We start from the raw sequence: 21,763 nt of genomic DNA on the forward strand, positions 1-21,763 counted from the left end.
TCTAGAACTAATGAAAGACAAAGAAATACACCATCCCCAGAGACTGCAGAAAGGAAAGCCGCCCTGCGAATATCTTGATTTCAACCTAGTGAGACTTATGTTGGACTTCTGGGCTCCAGAACTGTAATAAATTTGGGCCATTTTAGGTCACTTAGTTTGTGGTAATTTGTTACAGCAACAACGGAAAAATAATACAGATTTTGGGACCAAGAGTGAGGTTTGAGTCCACACAGCACACAATATACCAGGCAAGTATCACCTTTTCATTAATTAGAGAAAAATAAATGCCTAGAAATGCAATTAAATAATGAATTCAAATAACAAAGCTTCATATACAACTTCATTTAATAAGTTTTTGTGAACAGCAGTTCTGTTTGTTTCTTTTTGGTTCTCAATGAAAGTAGCTTTATTGATTTTTCTAATTATATTCATAGCCTAAGAACATTAAGGTGGAAAAACAAACACACACAAACCAAAAACCATCTGAAATCTCATTATCTGAAGAAATCCTCCATTAACATTTTAATCGTTGTCATTTTGCACATCTCTACGTTCATACGTACATACAGATACATAAAATTTTATATAAATAGAATCATTACACTTGCCATTTTTATCATGCATAAAAGATCTTTTCTTTGAAATGTATCACTTATATACAAGAATATTAAGACACATACCTTATGTATATGTGACAATAATAAACATCTGTGTACCCACCACTTACATTAAGGGATACAATGTCCACAGTATTCAGGAAGTCCTCTGGACCCCTTTCCAACTGTGTTTCCCCCCTTCTTCTCCCAGTAGTAACCACATTTTTTACATTTATACTAATCTCCCCTTGCTTAACAAAATAGATTCGGCACCTATGTATTTATTTCTAAGCAATTATTTTTCAATTTTGAAAAACTGAGCAGCAGATCAGACATAGCTGTGAAAAGAAAGCAATTACTGCCATTAAATGCAAGTACCCAGGAGGATGTAAACAGAGAAGAATCTCTCTGTCTCACAGAGGAGTTTTAGCTCCATGGATTCTATTATGATTTTTCTGGGGACTGGTCATCCTTCATGAATTTGGAATTGAGAGGATTAAGATTGAGTTATAATGATCACAGCAGAGACATATACACAGAATGTTTAGAAAAGCAGACTAGTTCCTAGGCCCGTGAAACTTGACATCAACCTAATTTAATATATTAAGAGGAAAAACAAAACAAACAAAGCAAAAACAAAACCCATGACCAGCAAATGAGAGAAGGGAATGACCTGCAGGAGAAGCATGGGCAGATGAGGATTTCAGAGGTGTGCGTGCCGGCAGTACTTCTCCTGATTCCATCAGGGGCTGATGGAGTCCTGGCCCGGGCACACGTACAATTCTTTCCTGGACCTGTGGCATTTCAGACCACTCCTTCCTGGGGGGACGGATGGCACCAAGGCTGGAGGAGCACTTAATCCCCAATCTTTATGGAAGGATTCCCTAAGAGAAGCACTCCTGGCTCATCTTTCCCCTGTTTACCGCTTCCGGCGGAAGAAATGTCTTGTCTGATGAGTGAAATGTGGAAGAGAGAGATGGGACTCTGCCATTTTCTCTCTCTCTCTCTCTCTCTCTCTCTTTCTCTCTCTCTCCCTCTCTCTTTCTCCCCTCTTTGGATTGGAAACTAGCCTTCCCACAGGATGGATGCATTCTGGTCCCTCTGCTTCCTTGTCGTCAGGGGCCTGGCTATGGGGGAAACTGGGATTGAACCGTTGTACTAGTAACAGGGTCATTGGTCTAATTCAGTGAAGAAATCTCACCAAGTGCACTTAGTTGCACAGCTGAAGCTGTGTCTCTAGGCCTCACCAGTAATAAAGCTTGCATTTTGAGCCCCATCTGTTGACTCCATGTTTGCCTTACAGTTGGTACCAGACTTTTGGGGTAAGAAGGGATGCTATCTATTAGGCTCCTCTGAACCCTGGGACGTAGATAAGATTGTCTCATGCTGATGTCGTTAACCACCCAAATCATATATTTAATTTCTCTTGTTCTGATTCATGCTCACCAGGCGACCTTCAGATAATAACTCGCCTCTTTATGAGGCCTGATCAAAGGAAGACAATGTGTGCACCAGAAGATTTTAAGTGCCTGGCTTCCTTACCAGTCCTACTTCTCCTTGTAAATGAATACATTGGCATTTTGTTTTGATACTTAACTTTTGTGAGCTGGGTTAATGTGCATCTGCCCTTAAGAGATGCCCCTGTCTACAGGATAACCTTGGTTGGAAGTTGTGAGCCAAATAAACAAAGCTCCATGACATTTCAGAATTCAATCCACTATGATTTTAATTCCAGGAAGAGTTGGATGGTTTGATTAATGCGAGAAAATGCAGAAATGCCTTACATTCAAATGTCTTTATACCGAGATGTAGATGTGAATACATTTACTTACCTTAAGAACTAAGGAAAGCAAAATCCAATTAAGAGGCATGGCCACCTGGGTGGGAGTTATAGACTCTAACCTGCCTTGAAAATTAGATAAAGCTGTGGTTCACTTCTAATGGTTATGAGCTACATGAAGTTTTCTTCTTTCACTTTTAAAGCCCTTATCATAGTCTGCTATATTCGTCAGGGTTCAGTATGTTCCATCCCTGTCACAGACAGGATCCAGTCTTCGCACAGGCCCAGCCTCAGTTCACTGAGAAGGGGAGAAGGCAGCTCCAAAACTTACTTAGGGATATAACCCCTAAAGTTTTGCGAGATGATATGTTTCCTTTGCAGAAAAGAATGTTATTTATGTAGAAAGATTTAGAATTAATTGTAGAAATGTTTTAGAGATCTCAAACCTGAGATTAATATTTTTACATTAATTAATGTGTACGTACTTGTGACATTATATACCTGTAATGTATAGGAGACTTTAATCTGTACACCATTTAAAAATGGATTTATAATTGTGCATCAAGACTGAATATAATTAATTATCTATACAGTATTTGAACATTTAAGAAAGCTTACGGGAAACCATTTTTAAAGTTTCATTGTTAATTTTAGAAGTATTGCTTAAATACTCGAGAAAGTTTGTTAGATGATTTATGGATGTATTGAAAGAAATGGAGTATGTGAAATGTATTAATGCAGTTTAAAATGTTAAAAGTAGTTTAATTAACAAGGTTTATAACTCATTTTAGATAGTAATTAAAGGCCTCCTTTGAAGTGTGAGCAATTGCTAGCCTTCTACGTGGGATAATAAGGTTTATAAAATGAACTGACAATTGTAAAGAAGAACCGATCCCTTTTTCCTTATAACTATAATAAATGGAATATTTCAAAAACTAACAACCTATTAATGATTTTTTCCCCACATAAAAACCAGTCTGGAGGAACCAAAACTCTCATTTAATAGAAATAACTTTTAGTATCAGACACAAATCAAGCTCCTGATCTTATAAAGTTGAAGCCAGGGGCTCAGTCAGTTAGGCCATGGTCAGTTCACTAGAGAATGCCAACCTCTGATGGCCCTTTGGGAGACGGCAACAACCTTTACCATACTGCAATCTGACCGCATTATTGGCAATTCTCTTTTCTTTTTGGAACTTCTACAACTTCTTCAGTGCTTTATTAAAAATAAGTTATTTCTTTAGAATAATGACTACTTAAAATATACCATTGAGATTAAAGCACAAGCCTTAAGTAATCAGCATTTCTTACGGTTCTCAAGCAAGTCAGCTCTGGTCATAATGAAGGTAGGCCTGTAATTTTGATAATAGAATTTACCTAACTTCCTAATGGCTTTTCATGAGTTTGCACTTCAAAAGAGCTTTGGCCTCTTCTCTAGGTCCTGTTGTGATGTATGAATAGGTCACTAGTTTTTAATGGAAACAGAGTTCAGGAACCAGAAAGATCTTGGTTTGAAATCAGTTAAGCCTTATACTAGTTCCGAAAATTAGTTTCTGAAAACTAGTTTCTGAAAAACCTGGGCAGAGTTTCAACCTCTTAAGTTTCTCATCTGTACATTGGGGACTGTACTACCTACCTCATAGGGTTGTAAAGTTTAGAGAAATTATGCGAAAAGAGTTGGCACACAATTGGCCCTCAGTGAGTAAGATGTGATTCTCTCTCTTTTTTTTAAAGATTTTATTTTTTTATTCATGAGACCTAGAGAGAGAGAGGCAGAGACACAGGCAGAGGGAAAGCAGGCTCCATGCAGGGAGCCCGACGCAGGACTCGATCCCAGGGCCCTGGGATCACACCCTGAGGCAAAGGCAGACCACTGAGCCACGCAGGCGTCCCATAAGACGTGATTCTTACGGACAGTGTGAAGTCAAGGGTTTGAATGTGTTGTAGGGTGAGAAAGGGTTAATTTCTGCAGTGGGTCGTGTGTGTGTGTGTGTGTGCGTGTGCGTGCGTGTGTGTACACAGAGGACCAGCTGCTTTGACAATATGCTGCAGCAGTGAATCATGGCTGGCTGCCAAACAGAGGCTCCAAAGACCCTTGCACAATGTTAGGCAATGATCTGCACAGTGTAAATGATACCCTGCAAGAACTCTAACCTCAGACTTCATGGGGTTGAAACTCTGGCCTCATACAATCTCTCAGAGATCACATATCCTCTATCCATTGGAGTGAGAAGAATCCGTAGGCCCAGCAATTACCATATACAGGATTTGAGGCTGCCCTACTTAATTCCGTAAGGTCTCCTTCATTCACCAGCCAAATGCCCTGGTGTTAGTTTTGTTCATATAGCCAGTAAATGTTTGGACTCTTTTTTCTTTTTTAAAAAAACATTATTATTTGATGCAAAATACAAGACTTTGAAACTCTCGTAGAAACTGTGAGAAATGATTGTCTTCTACACACTGTTGTGGTTGATGAAATTCTGAAAGCGGCACTTTGTGGCAGGTGCCAACGCCAAACATTAAAAGAATCTAATACAGTGACCTAGAATTAGAGCGCCAGCGAGCAAGCTTGCAAAGATATTGACGATATTTGGATAACAAAGAGTGAGGTTTTGTAGAGAGCTGTCTGAAAGGGAAACAAGCCCTTCCATTTCAGCCTTACTGAAATTCATTATTCTTCAATGAAGTCTTTGTACATCTAAAGACACCAAATGGAATAACAGAGATGGGATCTAACGAAATACAGAGGAAGACTAAGGACCAATTCTGTGAACTAAAGAACATTGAAACCAAATACTTTCCCATGGTCCCAAATACACTTTGTTGACATCTTCTCTTTAGTGTGCCAAAAGCCAAAATTTTCCAGCTGATAAACTGTTTCCTTGGACCCTTCCCAGTCTGGCCTTGAGGTAACTGAATCTTTTAGGCATTGAAATATATGTTGATTGACTAACTTTAAATTGCCTTGAAGAGTTCATTATGCTTCTTGTCATGATGTAGATTTTGATTGAGCAGAACTATTTTTTATTAAACTATTTTAGAGAAGTTAATTTTTTAATTTGAAAAAATATGTTTACAGAATCTAGACGATTCTCTAGACGATTTTTAGACACTGAGGAAATGATAGAGATTGCTCTTAAGGAGGTTGCAATCTAGTGGAGAATATAGACCAACAGGTGATTTTGACACACAATTTGTGTGCTGAAAGAGGTTACATGGGGTGTTATGGCAGCGTCAACGAGGGCCATTTGATTCAGCCTGGGGCTATCCAAGAGTTCAGTTCAGTTCAGTTTTAGGTGGACTGTGTTGAAAATGTGAGCGAGTCGTCAATAGAAACCGGAAGTGTGGTGTCGCAGTTCTGAAGCGAGCAAATTTACAGATGGAACTCCAGGGACTCTTCACAATCATGAAAAACACCAAAGGCCTCTAAGAACATTTTTCACTCATATGTAAATGCTATGCTATTTCTCATGATTACTTTCAAGTGTACATGAAAATGCCTTTTAAGTATTGTTTACAGTGGCTGACAAATTAACAAACACTTTTGATGGTAGATTTGGTCAGGAAAATAGAGAAAGGGAGCACAGTCTAAAAAAAAGCATGATTTCTGGCATCAATTGCAAAGACCCTTTTGACTAATCCCTGTAACACAATCCATAAAATCAATAAAAATGTATTAAGTCACAAAATTATGAAAGTAATGAAAATTAATTAATTTAATATAAAAAGGTCAAATGTTTCAGTTTAATTTAGTTAGCTTAAAATATATATACTTAGTTACATCCAGATCTATTTAAAACTTCCTTTTCTGATTATAACTAGTCTATGTTACTAGTAGAAAATTCATGAAAATGTAGAAATAGAATATTATGAAGAAAATAAATTAATCATAATTTTACCTCTCTTGCTCCCTTCTTAATATCTCTTAACATTTTGATATTTTCTACAATACATGTATGTATATATACACACACATAGGCAGTGAGTTCCCTGGTCCATTTTAAGAGACATAAAAAGTATTCCTCTGGCCATTATTCTTTTAAATCGAGAGGCAGAATAGTTTAGTAAAAAGAACTCAAAATTTAACTAGCTGGAGATGCCTGGGTGGCTCAGTGGTTGAGCAACTGTCCTCGGCTCAAGGCGTGACCCTGGGGTTCCGGGATTAAGTCCCACGTCAGGCTCCCTGCATGGAGCCTGCTTTTCCCTCTGCCTGTGTCTCTTCCTCTCTCTGGGTCTCTCATGAATGAATAAATAATATATACAAAAATTGAGCTAGCTAGATCCATTTTATAGTTACATGAAATTGAATAAATTGTTGAACCTTGAGCTGGTTTCCCTGGCTTAAAATTCTCCTGCGACCTTTTACTCTGACATAAACTTGGGCAAGTTTATTTACCCTCAGGAAGCCCGGTTTTGTTATTTGTAACAATAGGACAATAACTCCCATATTTTATGGAGAATGAATTGAGAAGAGCGAGTTTTGCTGTGACAAAAGCTGATCAAGTGGTCCAATTGACAGCTTGCCATTTTCTTGGCCTACTTTGTTGGCAATGGAGACAGAGAAGGAGATGGATTTGAGGTGTATTTGGCTGTAGAATGAATAGAACTTTCCATCAGAGTGAATTAAGTCAGTCGAGGGCTCAGAGAGAAATTCGAATGGAGGATAAACTATAGGCCTGTGGTGGGGAGGCCCACGGGTGCTGGCCCTGCGGCGGCATCTCTGGGGGCTCTGCAGCGGGGCACCCTCGGGCCTTCCCAACGGAACTCGGGGAGCCTGCAGAAGGGATGGGAGGCTCGGCCCTGCAGCTGCTCCCCACTCCATCATCTGCAGTGCCCTGCAGGGAAACAGCTCTCGAGACTAATCCCCCTGTGTCTCTCGGGTCAATTCAGCGGAGTGGGGAGGGGACCCGCAAGACCTCTATGGAAGCCTGAGATAGAAGCAGCTGCTGAGTCTGCTGGGTAGTAATTTGATGACTATTTATTTAGCTTTAGTGAAATAATTTTGTTGAGAAGATAAAACAGTTTAAAATATTCTCATGCTGATTGTATGTACCCTTATGTCTACTGATTGTTTTAATTGTATGGGCGGATTTACAGGAGGACATTTCTAGGTGGAATTGAGATGTCAGTAGCGCATAAAACACTTACATATGCCACGTGTTGAGTTTGAGTCTGCCCAAAAAGCAAATATTATCGTTAAAATTCTGAAGCACTATATGTCTATTAATGACGAATGCTCATTTCTTCCTTTTTTAAAGATTTTATTTATTTATTCATGAGAGACACAGAGAAGGAGGCAGAGACACAGGCAGAGGGAGAAGGAGGCTCCCTGTAGGAGCCCAATGCAGGACTTGATCCCAGGACCCCGGGGTCACGACCTGGGCCGAAGGCAGATGCTCCACTGCTGAGCCATCCAGGTGTCCTGAATGCTCATTTCTATTTGTGTTTTCCACATTATAATTACATAAAATTAAAATATATTGGCAACTTACAAATATTATGTTGGCGACAATAAGTGATTTTTCAATGGTATTGAATGAAAAGCAATAATTTAATAAACCAATGAGAGTTTGAAATTATTTCACATACTAAGAAGCTTTTCTTTGTTTTTCTTATTCAGCTCGTGGAATTGGGGACTTCCCCCCCCCCTTTCTTTTTCTTTTCCTGAGGAATGAAAGAGATGAAAATCTAAAGCATCCCTGTTATGGTCTGTGCTGAAGTTACTCAGTTAAAAAACAAGTTCAGCAAGTTTTAAAGAAAAGGCCTGTTAGTTAAGTAGAGGGCAAATATTTTCATTAGTGCTGAGTGGAAAAGAGAAAGTTTCATGTGACACATCAATGTTCCATCACTTCTCACCTGAGACCCTTTTAACTCAGAGAAAAGCAAGCAAACAAAATAATGAAACTGAAATGAGGAGGGTTTACATCAGCAAAATATTTTCCTCTCACAAAATGCAGAAAGGAGATGGTGCTATTTTATCCGGCACCTCTGTACTTTTTTCATGTGATGTAGAAACTCGCACAATTATTTTGGATATGTCTTTGACTAGGATGGAACAATTAAGGATGATAACTAAAAGGAGATGCTAAACGTAGTGAGGGAGAAGAAGCACATCCTCGGAGCACATCCTCGGAGCCCACTGCATTGTGGGTATGGCACGTAGGGGAGACCCAGAGAGCATTTTCTTTGGAACCTCACCTCACACCTAGATGGTGCCCGGAAGGTTTTATTCACCACCTGGAAGAGATGTGATGTCTGGACATGCCAGAGCTGAGACAGGCTTTGGAGGATGAGCCTGCGGGCAGAGAGGGATTTCTCTCAAGCGTGGGCCTAGTCCCGGGGAGCTCAATTTGAAGAGGAGAAAGTAAAGGTGTTTCCTTTTAGAACCTGTGAATGTAATGATTAGTGAGAAGTGCTGATTTCTGTTGCTTGAGGCACCACAGCGCAGCTCCAGAGGAAGCTTGCTCCGGGAAGAGAAATCAAGAACTCACATTGAACAGTTTGGATGGGAAAACACCACGGTCCCAAACCACTCTGATCACGAACCGATTAAAAGAACCTGTGACACTGCTGGAAAAGGACCCGCTCGTTCCTCCACATACGTATCCTTGTCCCTCGCCACCCAAGGAAGAGTGGAAAAGACGGCGGGAAGGAAGGCGTGATGACAACGCAGTCATGCCATGATCTGCCTCCATCCCCAGGAGCCACCGCAGGGCACTGAAATGGAGCTCAGTGGAAATCAAGCCACGACACTGGCACCAGTGTCTGCACAACCAAGTTTCTTCCACTGATGCAAACAGGGGAAGAGACTGATTTAGCTACAGCTCACTTCTGCCGGCGGGTGTAGATGGACCGCTGTCCTGCCTATCCAAAATAGAGCAGACGCATTAAGTTGCGTTCCAGCGCTGACACGAAAGTTGTTCCTACCTTCATAAGAGCCCTCTGTTGATTAAGGGCCATATATTTCAGGAGGGAGTAAGAACTCGTGATCCCAAGAAACGAGACTGACTTGGTCCAGTTGGGTGGCTGAAAGTTTTCTTAATTATGGAAAAAATGCAAAAAGCATTATAAGGGAACTTGGAGATTTTTTTTTTTTTTTGAGAATCGTAGGCAGAGTTTAGTCTTCTCTTCCTGTGTTTATTCCCAGAGAAAGAAGGATGACTTTTTAAAAAATCCATTGCCAAGTAGATAGATGGAGATAGATGGATAGATGGGTAGATGGATGGATGGATGGATGGATGGATGGATGGATGGATACTTGGATAGATGGGTAGATACATGGCTATATCGATAGATAGATGGATAGATGAATAGATAAATGATAGATAGATACTTGGATAGATGGATAGATACATGGATAGATGGATGGATAGATAGATTAGATAGATAGATAGATAGATAGATAGATAGATGAATAGGTGGATAGACAGGTAAACAGGGGCCCTGGCTGACTCATTTGGTAGAGCATGCAACTCTTGATCCTAGGCTTGTGGGTTTGAGCCCCACATTGGGTGTAGAGATTATCTAAAAATAAAATATTTTAAAAAGATAGATAAATATGATTTGTATCCTTAAGAGATTTTATTTATTTTAGAGGAAGAAAGAAAGAGATAGAGCATGAACGGGGGTGGGTGGAGAGGGAGAAGAGGTGAATCTCAAGCAAACTCAATGCTGAGCTAGGAGCGTAACATGGGGCTCGATCCCAGGACCCTGAGATCATGACCTGAGCTGAAATCAAGAGCTGGACACTCAATCACCTGAGCCATCCAGGCGCCCCTAAAGAGGTAATTTTTTTTTTTAAATTTTTATTTATTCATGATAGGCACACAGTGAGAGAGAGAGAGGCAGAGACACAGGCAGAGGGAGAAGCAGGCTCCATGCACCGGGAGCCCGATGTGGGACTCGATCCCGGGTCTCCAGGATCGCGCCCTGGGCCAAAGGCAGGCGCCAAACCGCTGAGCCACCCAGGGATCCCTAAAGAGGTAATTTTTAAAAAATCACACCTGGATCACCAGTGAGTGATGAGCACAATCTTTGTGTTCTTGTGTCTATCTCAGTCATCTTGTTAACTCTTCCTTTTTTGATTCACCCTTCCTTCTTTATTTCAGTCTTCTCCTTCTCTTGCCCCTCCTTCTCTTTCTTCCTCTCTCCATACGTCTCCCCTTTCCTCATCCCTTCCCTCCCTCCTTCCCTTTCTGTGGGAACTCTAGCCACACAATGCTTTCTCCTCCGCTAGCACCTCAGCACAAACAACCTGGCGCAATGTTGGAAATCCGTCTGGGGAAGTTCTGTGGGGCGACAAAGGTATATAAAAGAGATGTCATGATGTGGGTATTGTAAAAAGTTTGAAGTGGTAAAAGATTCAGCTTTTCTACAGTTAAGATCACTAGAACAAAGTATGTAAAAAGGATACAGATGAAACTAAATGTGCCTTAGTGCTGCTAACTAATTAAACTAAGTGAATACTTACGATTTGTTTTATCATTTTTACATTAAGAAAATTTCTCAAATGGAGGATAATTACAGTGAGAGCCTAATTAGATGCTAGCAGACCATACTCTTCTGTTCTGGTGCATTAATGATTTCTTTTGTGTTATAATTGTTGCATTCATCAGGGCGAGTTAAGTGTTTCTTTTTCAGTATTCATGCAGAGGATGCTTAGTGCGAAGTGGGGAGTTAGACTTAAGAATGAGCCAGTTATTTGAAATGAGTTTGATATTTCTAGTCCAATTCACTGCAGTTTTATTATCTGCATTGCAAAAAATTTCTAAAACATTTGGCACTACTGTTAGTTTCAGCCGAAAACATGTCTTTGGAAAACCACCTTTCCCCCATTCTATTCAATTGAGAACCTCAAATGTACTCGTACGGAGCTATTACTGATTACTAACGTACTGATTATTTTGTGATGACTGTAAAGTCATAAAAATCATATCACATTGTCGTTTTTATCCTGTAAATGAAAGAATGGTAGGTTAAATGCATCGTGATTTATGGTCTTGAATCTGAATTAACAGAGGAAATTAGTAGGTACCAATTAGTACGGATTTATAAAGTACAAATTATGCCTACTATGAATGTCTGACGAACAAAAAATTACAGGACCAAGTATGAATGTGGATGCGTGACAGCACCGTATGGTTCAACCACAGCCATCTCCAAGTTGAAAGACCAAAGGAGAGTAAGGAAGAAGCCAAATTTAACATCTATCATGCCTAAGCAGATTTGAGTATTTGGTTTATATAACACAAGGACCATTTCTAAAGGTCTCTTAGAAATAGGAGATTGTTTTTGTTTTTTTAAATTAAAGACATTATGTAGGGACGTCCGGGAGGCTCAGCGGTTGAGCGTCTGCCTTTGACTCAGGGTGTGACCCCGGGGTCCTGGGATCAAGTCCCACGTCGGGCTCCCTGTAGGGAGCCTGCTTCTCCCTCTGCCTGGGCCCCTGCCTGTCTCTATGTCTCTCATGAATAAATAGAATCTTTAAAAAAATAATAAAGACCATATGTAAACTAATATTGTAAACCTAACTTTGAACCTTAATAATTAGGATGTGATTAGTTATAATAATATCAAATCACTGAACTATTGTTATCAATACAATTGAAGAACACCCCCCAGCCCCACCCAGTATCAGCACTTAGTGTTTAGACTTAAGAAAAGGATGTGAAGTCATGAATGCTTTGCCTCTGAAAAAATTACTATGGGTAATAACTTTCGTCAGAACTGCGAAGGACAGAGCTTTAAATGTGATTGAATTGTTCAAAGTTGGAACCATGATATTAAAATTAACTAAGTTAAATTCTTTCTTGTCCCTCCAGGTGGAGAGCCATTAGATGATGATAGGGATCCCCGCTCAGGAAAAATCTGGATTAGAACCTCAGTCTTCTGCTTCCCAGTTCAGTGGTCATTTCACACACTCCATGGGTGTGAAGTGGCTCAGACACAGAATTAGACTTGGAAATATTATGATCCCCTAAAAGTAAGATTCCCTTCAAATATTTTCTCAGAGTCTTTTTTCAAAAGGTTAATTTAGTCATACTTTCTGATTAAAGGCCGGTGATCTTAGGACCTTAAGTGCAGGTGTGTTAGGTGACTTTCCAGGTGCTGCAGGCCCAACCACATGCATACACCTCCACGTAGTGTACTGTGCACACGTGCACACACACGCACACAGTTATTTATATAAAATGTTCTTATAAAGTGTACTCTTGGGTCCAGACCACACGGTAACATTATAATCGCTGTCAGTGACATTCTCTGGGTCACTGGAGAAAAGACGGGACCTTCCTTTCCCCCCCTGGGGAGCGCACACCAGTCACGGCTACTGAGAAATCCCTGTCTATTGGGTCCCCCATCAGGTCACTGTCACGGGCAGTGTCTGTTGTCTGCTTTTTTTCTGGTATATGAGTCATACTTTCCTGTTTCTCTTCAGGCCTCATTTTTGTTGTTGTTGGAAGCCAGACATTGCAGAGAATATATGGTAGCCACTCTAGGTGCTGGCCGCTCCGCCTCTGGGCCTTGGTGCTGCTATTTGCTTGTTTATTTGTTTAGGGATGGAGGGGGGGGTGGATTTTAGTGCGGTCTGTTCCTCTGCCCTTGGAGTGAAGCCTCTGGCCTTGCTCTGCAGGGACCCAGCGTGGGGCGGGTCACAGCCACCCTGGGGTGACCGGGGTCCTCGTGGGGCTCTCTTCCACGCCTTCCCTGACCGCAGCCAGCTGGCAGATCCCAGTCATTGCCGCCAGCCCTGGTATTGTTGTCAGCAGTGCCCCTGGCCATCGCGTCCTCTGCAAAGTCATCCAGGCCAAAGGCTGCTTCTTGGGAGAAACACTTCCCCCCGGCCAGTGTGTGCTGTTTCCACCCCTGCCCGCGACCCCAACCGCCTGACCTCGGCTCTCCTCTGCAAGCTGGGGGTCTGCGGCCTGCACCGCGGAGTGGCCCAGGGGACAGCCGTGTGATAGCCCACACCTCGGCTACGTGGTCCGCATGAGAAGGCACCAGGAATTGGAGGCCGGAGGATGCGCGGTGACAGGAGGAGGCTCAGTCTGCACAGAAACTTCAGGAAAGGCCACAAGGAGGAGAGTAGAGCGGGGCGCCTGGCGGGGCGCGGGGGCGCAGCGGCTGCCTTGGGCCCAGGCCGTGACCCGGGGTCACGGGATCGGGTCTGGCGTCGGGCTCCCCGCAGGGAGCCGCTTCTGCCCCTGCCTGGGTCGCTAACTCTCTCTGGGTCTCTCACGGATAAATAAATAAAATATTAAAAAAAAAAAAAAAGAGGAAGAGGTACTAGAGGAGCCAGGGAACCTCGCCGTGGTTCCCGGGGTACGGGGCCTGCTGCGCCGGCCGCGCCTTGGGGGACCGTGCGGGGCGGGGGCCGCCACCCTTCAGAGCTGAGAACCGCCTGCGGGGCACGAGCGGACGACCCCCGGGGTGACCCCGGCTCCCCCTGCTTCCCGTCCGGGCGACCCCGGGGCGGCAGGGGCGGGCGCACCCACAGCTGCGGCCGGGCGGCCTGGGCGGGAGGGACACAGCGGGGAAGCCCGGGCCTGGGGGGGTCCCCTCGCATCCGGCCTCACATCCAGCCGCACCTCAAGCCCCCGCCCCGCTCTCCGGCTCGCTTGCGCTCGGGCAGGAGGACCCCGGGGCTGTCCCCGCTTCCGAAGGAGCCGCCCAGCCCCCTGCTCCGAGCCGCCTTCCTGAACCTCGCACCCGCCGTCTCTCCTGAGCTGAAGGTCGTGATCTGACAACCCGAGGCCGCAGGAACTTCGGGGGCACGTGGCGCGGGCTCTGGAACCCTCCTGCTCTCCACGGCCCCGCCTGCTGCATCCGCGCGCACCGGCCTCGGCAGGGCGGGGCCGCCTCACCTGCACGCGGAGGCGCATCACCTGCACGCGAGCCTGCTCCGCGGGGCCTGCGAACCTTGCAGGGTCCCGCACAGCCCCGCCCCCGCGCCCCGGGGCCCCGGCCGGGCAGGGTAGGGCAGGGCAGGGCCGCATCACCTGCACGCGGAGGCGCATCACCTGGACCCGGAGCCTGCGAACCTTGCCGGGCGCCCTGCGGCCCCAGCCCCTGTGCCACCTGCGCGGGCCCAGCCTCCGGGCCTCCCCGACGCTGCCGTCTGGCTTCCGGCGACGTTTCCCGCTCAGCCCTGCCGGCGCCTTCCCCGCGTGCTCGCTCCCGCTCGGCGGCCTGAGGCTCGATGGGGCTGCGCCCAGGTCCAGGCCCCCGTTTCCCTCGGCTCCGGGCCCAGGCAGGAGCGTGCCCCGCCCCACCCCACCCCCGCTGGCGGGCTCCGAGAGCCTGCCCCCTCCGCCCCCTCCACCCCCACCCCTTCCACCCACCCGCCCCCTCCACCCCTACCCCTTCCACCACCCCTCCGCCCGCTCCACGCCACCCCCTCCACCCCTACCCCTTCCACCCCCTGCCCCCTCCACCCCCACCCCTTCCACCCCCTGCCCCCTCCACCCCCACCCCTTCCACCCACCCGTCCCCTCCACCCCCACCCCTTCCACCCCCCTGCCCCCTCCACCCCCACCCCTTCCATCCCCAGCCCCCCTACCCCTTCCACCGCCCGCCCCCTCCACCCCCACCCCTTCCACACACACCCAGCACCCCTCCCGTGCCCCAGCGCCACCGTGGCCCCGAAGCCATGGGCGTGGAGCTCCGCCCAAGCCCGCCTGGCTGCACCCCCACCGGCCCTTGGGGAAGGCGGACGGGCTCGCTGGGCGGACGCAGCGGCCCCCGAGGCGCCCTCCCGCTCCCTCGCGACGCCCGAGCCCCGGGGGCGAGCGCACGACCCAAGGCCCCGGCCCCGCGGCGCCTCCTCCCGCAGCACACGGGGCAGAGGCCCCTCACCACGGCTTCCCGAGGAACAGCACCGGCGGCGCAAACCCAGGGAGGCGGCCTGGAGGCGGAGGCAGAGGTGCGCCCCCCCCCCCCCACTCCCCAGCTTGCCCGCAGCCGCAGCTCGGAGCTCCCGCAGCCGCAGGGACGTGGGAAGGGACGGCCTCGGGTTCATCGGTCAGAATTCTGCAGAAACGCCGCGAAATCACAACTGTTCTCGTGACATAAAACCGCTGGTTGGGGGTCGCCTGGGTGGCTCTGCATTGAGCGCCTCCCTTGGGCCCAGGCCGTGACCCCAGGTCCCGGGATCGAGTCCTGCATCAGGGTCCCCGCAGGGAGCCTGCTCCTCCCTCTGCCTGGGTCTCTGCCTCTCTCTCTGGGTCTCTCATGGATAAATAAGTAAAATCTTCAAAATAAATAAATAAATAAATAAATAAATAAATAAATAGTTGGTCCACAGTCTCATGAGATGAGGATGTTAGTGAGTCTGGATGAGCTCACAGAACATGTTTCTAAAATCAGATATTTTTATCCAATGTAGACAAACGAGCGTTTTATTAATGAACATTTGGAGAAACCCAGAAGCACTGACGAAGACCAATGTCTGAGGTTCGTGGCAACTGTCCTCCTCCCGGTCCTCACGTTGTGGGCACAGCAGGAGCGGCCAAGGCGCAGTCACAGGATGGCTTTGGCGGCCCTCTGTGAACGGAAGCTCGACGGCTTGCTTGGAAGAACCGTCCATGAAGACGTCGCACAGAGGGAACGTGTTCTGAAACTCTGTCGATTTTGCTTACTGAAGAGGAAGTGTGCTAATGATGTCACGAATTCTTGGAGAGCCCCGTGATGCTAGAGCTTTTGGTCTCTCCCATCGCGGTTGTGAGCTTGTAGCGACCCCTCAGTCCCTCAGTAGATATCTATCAGATAAGCCTGGACCGTTTGTCCCAGGGGCCCCGACGGAGTCGTTCAGATCTCGGGCCCTGTGCCTCTGTGCCGGGGCTGGGCTTGGGGAAAGCTCCAGAGGGACATGTTGCGGGGGGTCTTTCGAGGCTGCTGATTCGGGCACCCCTCGCTCAGCTGAGGGTGCACACGGGCCAACGGGGGGAGACGCAGCTTCGGTCGTGAGATGGCCGGGATGGGATGGGGTTGTCTTAGGTGCTTTGCTGTTGCCGGCAGGCTCCTGCCCGGGGGTTCTCGCAGCAACTGGGGCCTTTGCTGAGCATCTCCTGTTCCGCGCGGCCTGCTCGGCCTCAGAGTCCACGCAGACTCCCGCTCCCTGCCGGTAAGTGACCCTTACCTGAGTGTGAGGCAGGGCTCGTGCGAATGAGTCACCAGGGATGACCTGCTACAGAGCTTCGGGGAGAACTTTCCTTGGTCCTAAGGGAGACCCACGGAAGGGACTAGTTTCCTCCTCCTCTACAAGAAGTAGTAACTGCAAACAATGCCTGGATGTGCGCAGCCGTCCTGCAATCATGGGGAGAGGAAGCCCAAGGACGGTGGCCTGGACCCCGCGGACCTCCGAGGAGTAAGGTGGAGAAGGAACTGGAGCCCTGATGTCGTTGTCCCCTGGATGAGTCGCTATCTCTGGACTTAATCGTGATGGGAAATAATATACTTACTTAATTCTCCCTGCTGTGGTCCTTGCGGTTGAATTTCCTGGTTTGCACGGGGCGGCCGGAGTTAGCCAGGAAAGACGTAGGATGCCCGGCTGCACGTGAATTTCGGATAAACTATGAGCAATTTGTTAGGATGTGTGTGCTCGGTGCAGTGTCTGTCCCATGCAGTATTTGGGACACCCCTACGCCAACACAGTCTTTGTCATTTCTCTGAAATTCTAATCTAACTGGGCACCTTGTACTTTATTTGCCAACATGAGGCTTGTAGTTGAGGGTAATTTGTCTAATGCTGAGTTTACCTAAAGGCTTTCCTCAAGTCCTGTGGGGTATGCTCTTGGAACGTAGAGTCACCAATTGCATTTGGGTACACGTATTTATGGAGTTCAGCATCCTATTCCCAAGAACTAATAAAAATGTCTAAGGTATTTTTCTTCACGAGACTTGTCAGTGAATCCTTCCCCCAATGTGAAATAGTATCGTCATGCAGATTAAGTGTGGAAAGAGTCAGATCCTACGATCCCAGCCTCTCTACTTACCACCTGTAGGGGGCTGGAGGAGTCACCTCTCTGAGTCTCAGTATCTCACCCTGTCGCTTTGAGGAATCAGTAAGACACACTCGGGCACCCTCCACGTCAGGCGCACAAGCCTTGCAGCACACTGGTCTCCCTCTCGTACTGATCGCAAAGCGCTCTCTCAGGTGCACTTGTGAGAACCTCATATACCAAGAAGCAACAGAAGTTAGTTCTCCCCAGAACATGAGAGACTCCTAACTCTAGGAAACGAACTGGGGGTGGTAGAAGGGGAGGAGGGTGGGGGGTGGGGGTGACTGGGTGACGGGCACTGAGAGGGGGCACTTGACGGGATGAGCACTGGGTGTTATTCTGTATGTTGGCAAATTGAACACCAATAAAAAAATAAATTTATATATATAAAAAAAGTTTGTTCTCCCGATCAAGGGCCTGCACTGCTCCTTCCCTCTGCACAATCTGAGCAGAGCGAGTGCGAAAGACGTAGTCTGATGAGTTGCTTTGTGGGGTGAGAACCTTGTACTATTTACTGCATAGCTGAGCTTTACTTACGTGTGTACTTGTTTGTTTATTTGCACGGCTGAGTTCTCCTCCCGACTTTGGCACTGGCACATATAAGACTGCCCATCAAGAGTAACTGTTAGTAGTACATAAACTGAAAAGTTTTTTCCCTGTCCTGGAGGAGAGAGACCCGTCTCGTTCTCAGTATCTTCAGCACGTGGCACAGTAGGTGCCACACACTCAGAGGGTCCATGCTGTGGCACATGCGACCACAGAATTGGGCTCCGACCTCATGGGCAACGCATAGGCCACACCACCTTTCTAACGTGCTATTCTGTATTCACACTGTCATGCCCATTTTGGTAGTTTTCTCCATCTTCCCTTTGTGCACGGAAGAAGTCATTCTCACAGTCTTACGTGCTCCTATGATCGTGCTGAAGAAGGCCCGGAGGGGGGCAGAGCAGCTACCCTTAAGGAGTTGGGTGCCCAATGGGAGCATTGCTCATGCTGTGCGCTCCAAAAGGTGGGGTTAGGAGTTGAAGGGTAGCAGGTAAGCGGAGGTGCGGCCCGTGAAACCATCAGCACTGCTCAGGAGGGCAAGGCCTCCAAGATGGTGAGGACCCCTCCTCTACTGGAGTGTTGACACAGACTCTGATGGCCATTTATCAGGAATATTACAGCAGCTCTGTTTTCTTCTTAACTCGTAAAATGGAAATATCAATCCCAATTTATCAGCCCCCAGGGGGAGGGATCTGAGCCAGTGAAACCCGAGGAGACTCCTCTGCTGGTTTTCAGGCATCTGTAAAGCGCCGGTTGCAATAGTTTCCAAACTTCCCTGTGGAGTAAAATTAACTTGGGATTGGAAATATCTGGGTGCCTAGGCCACATCTGAATCTGCAGAGATTCTGATTCAGTTGACATGGGCGTGTGGCTTAAGTATTAAGATTTTTTCCAAAGCTTTCCAGGGATTCAAATGTACAGGACACTCGAGAATCACTGGGCTAGCGTGCTGGAGAATTAGGATTCCCGATTTTAGTTTGGAATCGGATATAATCAGAGATGCAACATTGAGCACTTTCTTGAACTTCTCTTGGTTCTATTTATTAAAAGGAGGTGAAATATTCATACTTGTAAAGCACCGTTCTCCAAAAATCTTATTATTCTAGGATCCTTACAAGTTTATGAATTACGGGGCACCTGGTGGCCCAGTCGGTTGAGTGACCAACTCTTAATCTCGGCTCAGGTCATAATCTCGGGGTCATGAGATCCGGCTCTGAGCTCAGCATCTGGTCTGCTTGAGATTCTCTCCTCCCCCGTTGGCCCTCACCCCAGTCACACACACACACTCTCTCTCTCAAATGAATAACTACAATATTTGTAAAAAATTATGAGTCATGAAAAGGCAACTTCACTCCTTTCTCACAGTAGGGGAAGATCTCTGTTCAGTGACGGGATTATTTGCACTTTGTTGGTGTTAATGGCCAACAAAATGGTCATAGACTCTCCTCGAATGGGGACGGTTCCGCCTCTTGGAGGAACATGTGGCGCCAGCAGTGTTCAGATGCAGCTTTCTTAGGCGTCCTCCCCTGGGACCTGTGTATAGGCTGACGGGAGCCGAAAGTGACAGAGGATAAACAGCAGGTTTCTTTGCTCTTTCCTAGGATTCGGGAAGATCCTTCAGGGTCAGAGTTAGCCCCAACTGATGGATTGCTGCAGGTTTCTCTTGGTCTTTCGTGTGGGTGGCTGACCTCTCTACTCTCCATTCAGCTTACTGACTTGCTTTCCAAGATTTTTCCTAATGCCAACCCTGAGCCCTCAGGTTCTCTTTTAGTCTTGATTTTGCTTCTGCCCAGACGAGAGTGCGTGTTTCACTGTCACCCTGGGGGTCATGCGGCAACTGGGGGCGACTGACTCCACGCAGGCGACCATAGACCCCGAACTCTAATTTTCATTTTTCCCCTAAAGAAATGTAGGCAGGACTTCCCTTATTGGGTTTTCTTGAAGACGTTCCTTGTATTTCATGGAGCCTGTATTTGTTAGCATAGTTTTATTTGCCACACGAGGTGCACAGACGTAGTCCTAGAAATGTGGACTAAACATCATCAACATTTTATACGGGGACTGACTGTGATCGAGTGATTTTTTTTTTTTTTTTTTAATGTGAAACTTCTTACCTCCAAAAGGGAAGGCCTTTTTGCAAGGACAGCCTCCTGGGATCCCTTTAATACTTCCTGAATTTCTAGTCTAAAAACACATTCGAAGACGCATCGGGCTGCCCACCGTTGAAGTCAAGTTATCCGGTTAAAACGCAGAAGCGGAGAAAATCTTGGAGACTTTAGGGGACTCGTGAAAGTGTCAGGAAACAGGACAAAACAGAGCGAACCTGTTCTTTCTAGGTGGGCTCGGAGCGGGCGCTCTCCTGCGGCTCCCCCGGGGTTGGCACAAGCGCTGTCCGTGCACCACGGAAGTGGGAACCAACTGTGCTGTTTTCAGATTACTATTTGAATCAGGAGGGTCCCGGCCGGCCCAGGCGGCGGCTGCAGGAGGTCGCAGACCCCCCCGCCCCCCCCAGGCACGCACGTCCTCCTAGAGCGAAGGCCCCTCCCGGTGCGGCCCCGCCCCGCCCCGCCCCGCCCCTGCTCGGCGCGGCCCGGGCTCCCGCGGGGGGGGGGGGCGGGGGCGGCGACACCCCGGGGTCCTGCGGGGCGGCCGCGGCCCGAGCATGCGCCGCCCGCCCTGCGCTGTGCCGGGGCCGGGCCGGGGCCGGGGCCGGGCCGGGCCGCCGCCGCGTCGGGACTGGCCGGGGCTCGGAGGGACGGCGGGGCGGGGGGCGGCGGGGAGGAAGGCGGGGGGGGGGGGGGCGGCGGGCGGGGGCGGAGGAAGCGGCGCGGCCCCGCGGTCCCCGGGAGGAGCGTCCCGGCCCGAGGAGCCCCCGCCGCCGCCCGACCGTGAGTCAAGGGCAGCGCGCCCCGGGAGGGGGGAGGCGGGGGGGGGCGGCGCCCCGGGGGGGGGGAGGCGGGGGGCGGTGCACCGGGAGGGGGCAGGCGGGGGGTGCCCCGGGAGGGGGGAGGCGGGGGGGGCGGCGCCCCGGGAGGGGGGAGGCGGGGGGGGCGGCGCCCCGGGAGGGGGGAGGCGGGGGTTGCACCGGGAGGGGGAGGCGGGGGCCGGTGCACCGGGAGCGGGCAGGCGGGGGGTGCCCCGGGAGGGGGGAGGCGGGGGGTGCCCCGGGAGGGGGGAGGCGGGGGGGTGCACCGGGAGGGGGGAGGCGGGGGGGTGCACCGGGAGGGGGGAGGCGGGGGGGGCGGCGCCCCGGGAGGGTGCCCCGGGAGGGGGGCGGGAGGGGGGTGCCCCGGGAGGGGGGCGGCAGGGGGGGTGCCCCGGGAGGGGGGCGGCGGGGGGGGTGTCCCGGGAGAGGAGCGGCAGGAGGGGGGGCGGCGGGGTGTCCGGGAGGGGGAGGCGGGGAGGGGCGAGGGGGGGCGCCCCGGGAGGGGGCGCGCTGGGCTTTGTGCTGCTCGGGCCGGGAGCGCGGGTCGCGGCGGCGGCGGGGCCGGGGGAGGGGACAGCAGTGGCGACCCGGCGTGTGCACCGCAGCTGCGGCCCGGCCCCCTGCGCCCGCCCCCTGCGCCCTCCCCGCCCCGCCCCGCCCCGCCCCTCCCCGCCCGCCCGCCCGCCGCGGGCTGACCCATCCCTGCGGCCGCGGCGCCCCCCCCAGACCAACCCCAGGGCCGGGCGGGATCCCTGCTCAGCGGGCCCCGGGCGTTCACACTCCGGCTGCGGCTGCGGGTGCGGGTGCGGGTGCGGGGCTCGAGCTGGGCTGCGGGTGCGGGCGCGGGCTCCGGCCGGTGCTGACCCCCCCGCGCTGTCCCGCGCTGTCCCGCGGCGTCCCGGGTCGGGTGGCGTCGGGAC

General features: G+C 49.2%; 1 protein-coding gene across 4 annotated transcripts in view; it reads left to right on the top strand.

Moving 5' to 3' along the window:
* Positions 1-20,706: 20,706 nt before the first annotated feature.
* Positions 20,707-21,763, top strand: part of TSPAN12 (tetraspanin 12) — a 64,310-nt gene continuing 63,253 nt past the window's right edge. For 3 of the 4 annotated variants that reach the window (XM_077855994.1, XM_077855997.1, XM_077855998.1), the window contains exon 1: positions 20,707-20,805. The gene's annotated coding sequence lies outside the window, so the exon portion shown is untranslated. Of the gene's footprint in view, positions 20,806-21,515; positions 21,641-21,763 lie in introns of those variants that run through there. The other variant, XM_077855995.1, reaches the window with a different exon arrangement.

Source organism: Canis aureus, chromosome 18 (genome assembly GCF_053574225.1).
Source record: "Canis aureus isolate CA01 chromosome 18, VMU_Caureus_v.1.0, whole genome shotgun sequence".
In the NCBI taxonomy this organism is placed as follows: Eukaryota; Metazoa; Chordata; class Mammalia; order Carnivora; family Canidae; genus Canis; species Canis aureus.